The sequence below is a fragment of the Maylandia zebra genome, linkage group LG2 (genome assembly GCF_041146795.1).
Source record: "Maylandia zebra isolate NMK-2024a linkage group LG2, Mzebra_GT3a, whole genome shotgun sequence".
Classification (NCBI taxonomy): Eukaryota; Metazoa; Chordata; class Actinopteri; order Cichliformes; family Cichlidae; genus Maylandia; species Maylandia zebra.
In genome coordinates this window covers 11,201,546-11,210,777 of record NC_135168.1, presented here as the reverse complement: position 1 = coordinate 11,210,777, position 9,232 = coordinate 11,201,546, and positions in this window count along the sequence as shown.

The following is a 9,232-nucleotide window of genomic DNA, read 5'->3' as shown; positions in this document are numbered from 1 at the left end:
AGAGAATACGTAGTTTATTCCAAGAAGATATCATGTCTCTCCCATATATAGAATATCTTACTGGAACCGACATGTTCCAGATATCACCTGGAAGACAGTCTGGATGATCCCATAAATATCTAATTGTGAACAAGGTGAAGGAAATCTCATATAAAATTCTTCATAAATGTGACCCAGCCAGTCACTATATGGTAACATTTAAAAGAGACATAAATACTAATTGAACTTTCTGTGGGGATCATCCAGAAACTGTGGCACATCTCTTTTGGTTCCTCTACACAGAGATTCTGGAAGAATTTAGCAGTTTTGTTATTGTCCATATTTTAAGGGAGTTTTCTTTACGATGGGAAAATGTTTTATTCTTTTTCTTTAAGTTCCCCAGGAAGAATGATAAATGTTTTTTATAAAATATTTGTTAATACTTTTAGCTATTTTATATCCATAAATGTAAGTTTATTAATAAAACACCATATTTCTGCCTTTTTATAAGGATATGAATTGTACATACAATCAATTTCAGACTCAACCAACAAAAAGCCTCTCAGAACAATATTTATATGTTGATTTTTTTCGCCTACTCATATCATCATTTTTTTACTCCTGGTTCTGTATGTTCATGTTCTGTTCTTTTGTAAACTTCATCTGTTTGTATGTTGTATACTCATTGTGTTTCAATAAAGTTCGATTTAAAAAAAGGTACGCTCTAAACGAAGCTTCAGACGTCACTGATCACGTGACTCTGGCCAAACGAATCAAGCCTCGACACGGTGCTTCTGAAGCAGCGCGTTGATCTTTCTGACACACGCACCGGAGCGTCAGCTTCAAGCGGACCATCACTACGTCTCACATCTAAAGGTGTCAAGGTAACTTTGAACTGAGTTCAGTCAATCTGGAGTTTTTCCAAGTTTTCTGTTGCTCTCTGTGAGAGAAGAGCGTTAAAGGCGGGGCTCTCCAGAGTCCAGCAAAACAGGAAACCACAGCTGGGTGTGTGTAAGTGTGCAAACCAATAGAATGCATCGTGGTGGGGGGGGGGGGCATCACGGGCAAGAAAAAAATAAAATAATCGGTCGTACCCATGCTTCCCCGACGTCATGCCAGCGCATATTGGGAAATTCGTAGGCACCGATCGGTTTTCTATCAGCCATTTGCTGGGAGTAAGGGCGCCCTCCGTTTGCGAGGTGCGCCTGCTGCTGGCGGCACAGGGAGGAGAGGGCGGGGCGGCGGGGAGTCTCTGGCTGGCTGGAGCGGCATCTAATAACCAACTCGCAAAACAAAATAAAAACAACAAACAGATATTATGATACAGACTTATAATCTGCACCGATGTTTGTTCTAAATTCTATAAAGTGAGCGCGAGAGCCCTCGGTGCGCCTGCGCGCTGCTGAAGTCAAAGTAAACTTTATTGTCATCTCCGCTACAGACAGTCCAGCATATCCGGTTGTTCAGCTGACGTCACTAGCCGTGTCTGGGCCTAAACTCCGCTGCAGGTCCATATATCAAACGATCACTATGGCATTACTGAGAGTTGAAAAACTGTCTAAAGTCTTTCATCTTTAATAAAATGATCAGCGTTCTGCTCTACCAGGTGTAACAACTGAGTTTAACATCCAGGCATCCATGAAAACGGAATTTATGACATTTAACGGAGTTAGAAGTTAGCAGGAAGTTAGCTCGCTAGCTTCTATCTAAATACAATATAGCATGTCCTGACTGCCGGGTTTTGGAAACAAATTAAAACGTACAGCTCTGCTATCACTTCCAGCATAAATGAAGACGGAAAACTAAACAGCAGTGACGTTTGTAGGGTTACTGAAGTTTGGCTAGCCGGTATATAATGATGTGCTACGTGACCGCTAGCGACACAGCTATGTTAGCATAATATAAACAAGCTAACTTTTTTTCCACTCGATAAAAGTTACTGTGAGTGTTCTCGGTGGTCAGGAACAAATGTAATCGCATGGCAGGATGCTGTAAAAGGACCAAACTTCAGCCAGGAGAACAACTGAGATAATCCATCCACAATACGAGGTTAGTCATTCATATACTGCTGCATGGGCTGGGCTGCAGTTACATCCTAAGGTTTTAAAAACTGAGCTTAAATAAATGATTAGCGGTAATAAAAGCGGAGGGAGGTCAACAGTGATCACTGACTGTTTTAGGAGCTTTTTGAGATCAAATAGAAGAAAATACATAACATTAAACATGTTAACAACACAAAGCTATATTAAACGCAGACTACTTTAGGCCCGGAAGTAGGATTCGTCGCGTCATCACTGAACAACCAGATAGAGAGACGAGACGACGAGGCTGCAGTTACAGCGGTGCAAGTAAACAAACAATAAATATAAGAAGAGTAAGAAAATAAATCTACACTTTAGGACTCGGGGTAAAGGATCAATAACAATTTAAATTTATAATTTACAGTTTGATGATTTAAAGTCTCACACAACCCGTCAAAAGGGGCGGGGCCGGCTGCTTCCACGTAGAGCACATTTCATTTATAATGATGTAAATCCAAGCCCATCATGGATTCACGATCTGAATCCTGGGTTGTGTGAAATCCCAGAAATCAACCTTAGACAAAGTGAATCTGTGAACTAAGGTGTAGGTCTGTTAGGTTAATTGTGCTGATCCTCGGGTTGGGGGATTTGTGTTTGTACTGGAGCGCAAAATTCAAACCAATGGAAGATGGACAACAAAAGTTCAAAGCCATCAGGTGCTCAGTTTATGTATTTATTTTTGGCCTACATCAGTAAGAAATGCCAAATTATATACACAAAGTTACAGGAATCACCACTCCTGTTATTCATGATGATTTCAGTAACATCACATAATAACATGTAACATTATTATGTGATGTGCGTACTGTTAATGCTGATACTGTGGTGAAATTCTCTGCTTCTTTTGTGTATTCTGCATCTATTACGTCAGATTGTCTTACCCCTCATATGGTTGAGAATTTTGCCAATACCCTGTTAACTACATGTTCCTCCATCCTCGACACTGTGGCACCTATTAAAATGAAGCGCCCCAGAACTTACTCACAATGTTGGTTAAGTGACTCTGTTCGCGCTCTACGAAGTGCGTGTCGGCGGGATGAGAGAAGGTGGAGGAAAGATAAACTCCAGGCATCTTACGACATCCTACGTACTAGTCGCTTGAAGTTTCAAACTGCTGCCAAAATGGCTAAAGCAGCTTTTCTTTCAAAAATTATCTCTACCAATGGTAACAATCCTCGAATTTTATTTAAAATTTTTAACTCTGTAGTCAACCCCTGCCCCACTATGCCGCTGCCGTGCTCCACGGTTCTTTGCGAACAATTTTTAAATTATTTTTTAGATAAAGTCTCATCTCTTAAATCTGCTCTTCCTTTAATGACAGGCCCTGCGTTTACCCCTGACTGTTCCTCTTCTATCAGTTTGAACCCATTTCACTCCCTACTCTTAAGCGTCTGGTTGAACAACTGAACAATACTAATCTCGTATATGATGTTCTTCCATCTCGTATAGTTAAGGACTGTTTTAGTGCAATTGGACCTAGTATATTGTCCCTTTTGAACTCTTCTTTGCTCTCTGGTTGCGTACCATCAGCCTTTAAACATGCTATAATTCAGCCTGTTCTTAAAAAAAGGAACCTTGATTATAATGATTATGCGAACTATAGGCCGATTTCCAAGCTTCCGTTCTTGGCCAAAATTCTTGAGAAGATAGTGTTGCTTCAACTCCAGGCCTACCTGGATGAGAATAGCATTAATGATAAATTCCAATCGGCCTTCAAACCACATCATAGCACTGAGTCAGCGCTGCTCCGAGTTCTCAATGACCTTCTACTAATGGCTGACAATGGACGCTCCTCGGTCCTAGTGCTATTGGATTTATCGTCGGCTTTCGATATGATTGATCATAAAATCCTATTGGCGAGACTTGAGCACACTGTAGGCATCAAGGGTGTTGCCTTGGATTGGTTTAAATCATACTTCTCCAATCGGCTCTCCTCGGTTCACTTGGCCACTTCCTCTTCCTTCGCTGTACCTGTCAGTTGTGGTGTCCCTCAGGGATCTGTGTTAGGCCCTACTCTGTTCTCATTGTACATGCTTCCATTAAGCGCTATCTTTGAGAAATATCACATCGCTTTTCATTATTATGCTGATGACATTCAGATCTACTTTGAGTTAAATGATGACCTAGCTTTGTCCTTGAATAGTTTTCGAGAGTGCATGTGTGAGGTCAGGCAATGGCTCCTGGCAAATACTCTTATCCTTTATGATAAGAAAACTGAAATTGTGGTCTTTGGCAGTGACGTCCTTCGTGCCAAACTTCGTGATGCTTTTGGTTTTCTCACTAGCTCCTTTTCCGACACTGTTAGGAATTTGGGCGTGTTACTTGACAGCTCATTTAAACTTGATAGACAAGTGTCTGCTGTTGTTAGATCCAATTTATACCAACTCCGCCTTATTTCTAAGGCCAGGCAGTATATCCCGCATAAAGACCTGGAAAAACTCATCCATGCCTTTGTAACTTCGAGGCTGGATTACTGCAATTCACTCTATTTTGGACTCCACTCTCCCTCCTCCATAGATTACAGACAGTCCAAAATGCTGCTGCACGCATTCTAACCAAAACTAAGAAGTTTGCCCACATTACTCCCGTCCTAGCTGATTTGCACTGGTTGCCTGTGAAATACCGTATCCAATTTAAAATTCTGCTGTTTACTTTTAAAATCACTAATAACACAGCACCGAGCTATCTTAAGGAACTCTTAAGCTTATATGTTCCTGCTAGGGCTTTAAGATCATCCTCACAGTTACTGTTGGTGCGGCCTAGATCTCGGCTGAAGTCTAGAGGTGATCGAGCGTTTGCCCTGGCCGCACCAGAGTTGTGGAACAACCTTCCCATTGGCATTCGGGCGTCTGACTCTATTCAATCTTTTAAATCACGGCTTAAAACGTATTTGTTTAATCTTGCATTTTCTACCGGTTAAATGCTGGCCTTGTCTGCAGTGATTTATTTTACTAATTTTCCTATCTTGCTTTTTATTTGCGCTGTGTATGTCTTATCCCCATTGTGTGTTGATGGCACAGTTATATTGTGCTATAGCTATGTGCTATAGTTATATTTTTTCTATTGGTGGCTTTTTCCTGTGAACATAATTCTACACTTTTATTTTTATGACTCTGATTATACTTGTGTTAATTTGTTCTATGTTAAGCACTTTGGCATGCCGTTGGTTTTTAAATGTGCTCTATAAATAAAGATTGTTGTTGTTGTTGTCCTGTAAGCACAGTCTGCCTGTGTCTTTTCTCTGCAAATGAACATTTTCAGCCAATATAGGTAATACATCAACATGGCTGCCGTGGCTAAGTTAGGAATATTTATAATGTCATTTCCAAAACTTGCATATGATCTGCAATTTGTAGCAGATCTACTGACTGTCACAGAGCAGCTGGAGCAGTCTCAAATGCAGGTCAGTCCACTGCTGCCCCCTGTGGCCAAGTGCCATAGCTACTGCTGGATGAACTCGTGACACATGTGCACCTGTTTCTATGAACACATTGAGTCTGAGTGGCTGCACTTACACTGGTGCATTCAAACATATTGAAAGATGCCAGCAATGTGGATTGTCAAGACTCAAACCAATCCACATTGCTGGCGTTGCATCTTTCAATGCCAGCAATGGCAGGTATCAGTGCTCAAAGCTTTTGTGTTTGTTTCCAACAAGTTGCCCACCTCGGGAAACAAAAATGTGTTCTTTTACTTGTCAGATGAACATATGAGACACTTTGACTCTTCAGTGCAGTGTGGAGCCTAACAAAGATCTGTTTTGTGTCCCAGCTGATCAGCAGGAGGAGGAGAGTCTGACGGAGCAGCAGAGGAACATTTTCAGCTACTTGGACTCAGCTCAGCCACTACAGAGGAAACAATGAGCTCAACACAGAAGGTGACAGACAGAGCAGGACCATATGACCAAAGATATTTATCACCATATACATTTGAACATTTGCCATAACGATGTAGCTGACGATAGAATTGACACCAGACAAAATACTTTACAGCTGCACAACTTAAAAACCCATCAATGTATTTTCACTGAAACAAGCAGCTGTTGTTTATGTGCATTAAAGTTATATAAAAATGTAACAGTGCAAATGCAAATTCCTCGCTGACAGTTTAACCAAAAGGCGTTTCCAGTGGAAACTGGCCGACACATCCTGAGCATAACCATGTATAATATCCACTAAACTTCAGAAGAGGTTATACAGTCGTGGCCAAAAGGTTTGAGAATTGCATAAATATTGGAACCTGGAGAAGTTGCTGCTTAAGTTTTTATAATAGCATTTTGCCTGCACTCCAGAATGTTATGAGGAGTGATCAGATGAACTGCATCGTCCTTCTTTGCCATGAAAACGAACTTAATCCCCAAAAAGCCTTACCACTGCATTTCATTGCTGTCATCAAAGGACCTGCTGAGACCATTTCAGTGATCGTCTTCTTAACTCAGGTGAGAATGTTGGCGAGCACGAGGCTGGAGATCATCATGGCTGTATCCCGATTCAGGTTCTGCAGCTTTAAAGTCCTCAAGGGCCGCGTACTCAAAGACCGCTAAGGCCGAAGTGCGAGGCTCGTAGGCTCGTGAAATGGGACGTCTAGCCTCCGTCGCGCTGCCCAGGTTGCCTAGCAACCATGATACTAACAGCTGGAAACGTTTCATACAGCTTTGTTTGACAGAAATGAAGGAGAACATATTTAGTTCATTTGTTTCTACATGAGCTCTGTGTGATTTGATGAGTATCTGAGGCTGAGACCACAGGACTGTGAAACATGATTGTTGGGCTTCATTTCTGTGCTGAACAGTCGTTTAAGATTAGCTGTAAATAACAATTAGCTGATGTTGTTCATGAGACTAAAGTCATCTCACTGTGGTAATGTAAATATAATATGGCCAATATTATAGTTATTATATTAATCACTTCACTCACAGACAAGTATCTGTGACAGTGTGTATACAGATGTATCATATATAAGAGACAAATATTGTTCATTTAATATGTTGGTACTAAATGTGGCTCAATGCTTACATATATGTGTAAAAAGCAAATGTAGGAGCTGTGATAACTGTGTCTGATAGAATGAAGAGTCGACTGATATATGAAATATTCCTTTATTGGGTGAGAAAATCAGACCATGTCATAACTGCTGTAAGTCATACAGAATAGATATCAGAGCCTTAAACAGGCTGACTTCTGCTAAATGGGTCAAACTGGGCAGAACGTCTACAAACACATAACATCCTTATAGAATATGATGTAACACTATAGATCAACTTAGCTCAGAATATATAAAGCATATAAACAGTTACAGCAATGTGATGCAACAAACACAGCAGCTACTGATCCAAAATACTCAAAGCTTCATAGAACTGAAACCAACATTTATTTTTAGCTCCATCCTGCTGCTGATACAGACTTTAGGTTTCTGAACATTAAACTTGTTGCTGCCTTTCATAGTGTGTAACTTGAAGGCCCTGAGTACTTTCTCCCACACTGAAAACACTGGGATGATCACATTATTTGAACATTACCTAATAAGACTGATTCAGCACAGACAGTTATGTTAAACTTTCCTAGCAGTCCTTCACAAACAGGGAACAGTCTGTCTATTCTCTCCATCTGTCAGCTGCTGCTGGCTCTTCCTCCTCCTCTTCCTCACACACTGCTGAGTTTGTCCTGGTGGATCATCAGGGCTGCAAAGCCTCACAGATGATGTGCAGCAGTGGCTCCCTCAGTCTGTCCTCACTCTGGACACTTGCAGTCGTCACACATGGAAATCAAATGTGTGATAAGCTGCAGGATTCAAACACAAGTGTAACTTATAAACACATGTTCATACTTTTATTCCACAATCAGAGAGAAAGAAACAGAGAGAGAGTGCAGGACAGACAGACAGGTGACAGTCTCAGGTGTACACACTGCTACACAACAGCACCAGAGAAGCAGGATTTAGTGTTTGTGTTATTACGAGTGTAAACAAGAAGAGTTCCAGATGGTGCAGTGGACACATGTGTGACTGCTGTGATTAAAGCATCTTTCTTTCAGCTTAACGAGTGAACCGTCAGCTCGTTCAAACACACGTTAAAGTGCGTTTGGCTCGACACCACCGAACAGAGGCAGCAATATAACATAGCTCACATTAACAGTGCAGTGGATCCTGCTTGTGCCGTGATGTTCAGGACTGCAAACCGAGCAGCATCACTGACTTTCAGCTTGTTGTGTTTGTGGATATATGACTGACTTTAATTATCCACAAAATCATCACATTCTCTGTCAGATTAAGGTCGACTATTGAACGGCGTATATTTTAAAGGCTTTAAAACCAAGTTAACGCTGAAAGTACAAACATCACTAATGTCACATAACTCTGCCGACAAGGCATAGCTATGGCTATGAAATGCTCTTTGTGTATCACTTCTTCATTATGAAAGATGTCATTAATGCACTAGTAATGTCTCATCTGGAGTATTGTTCAATCATTTGGTCAGCAGCTAATAAGACAGATCTTAACAGACTTCAGTTAGTCCAGAATAAGGCGTCCAGATTAGTGTGAAGATGTTCATACTATACTAATATTGATCAAATGCATAATAACCTTTCTTGGCTTCCTGTACAGGCTAAAATATTCTATGGCTTACTTGTAGTTCTAAAGAAAGCAATTCTGTTAAACACACCACATTTATTCTGCTCAGCTGCAGTATCCAGATGAAATACATCATCATATTACACAGTTTTCAACAAGCTGCAATTTAGTAAATGCTCGAGTTAAAAGTAACGTTTTGTAAAACTGTTACATTTAGAGCAACTTTTAAGTGGAATAAGTTGCCTTAAAAAATTAGAGAATTATTCAAAACTTCAATGAACACTTAAAAGCCGATTTACAGAGCTTTTAGTTGTTGTAAATATTGTAAGACATGATTTGTTTTTGAAATTTGTGTAATGTGCCTCAATGTTATTGATATTATTATTATTATTATTATTGATTGCTTATATTTGAACAATTGTGAAACCTCACTGTGGATGTAAGAGTGAAATTATGTGGATATCTTGAATCCACTTTATTGTGTAATATTTTATGTGAGTATTTGACGGAAGACGAGCAACATCTGTTGTGGAAGCTAACGGGGTTCCTTTAGAATAAACAAACATAGGATTTATTATCACTGAATAATTCTGTATAAATCT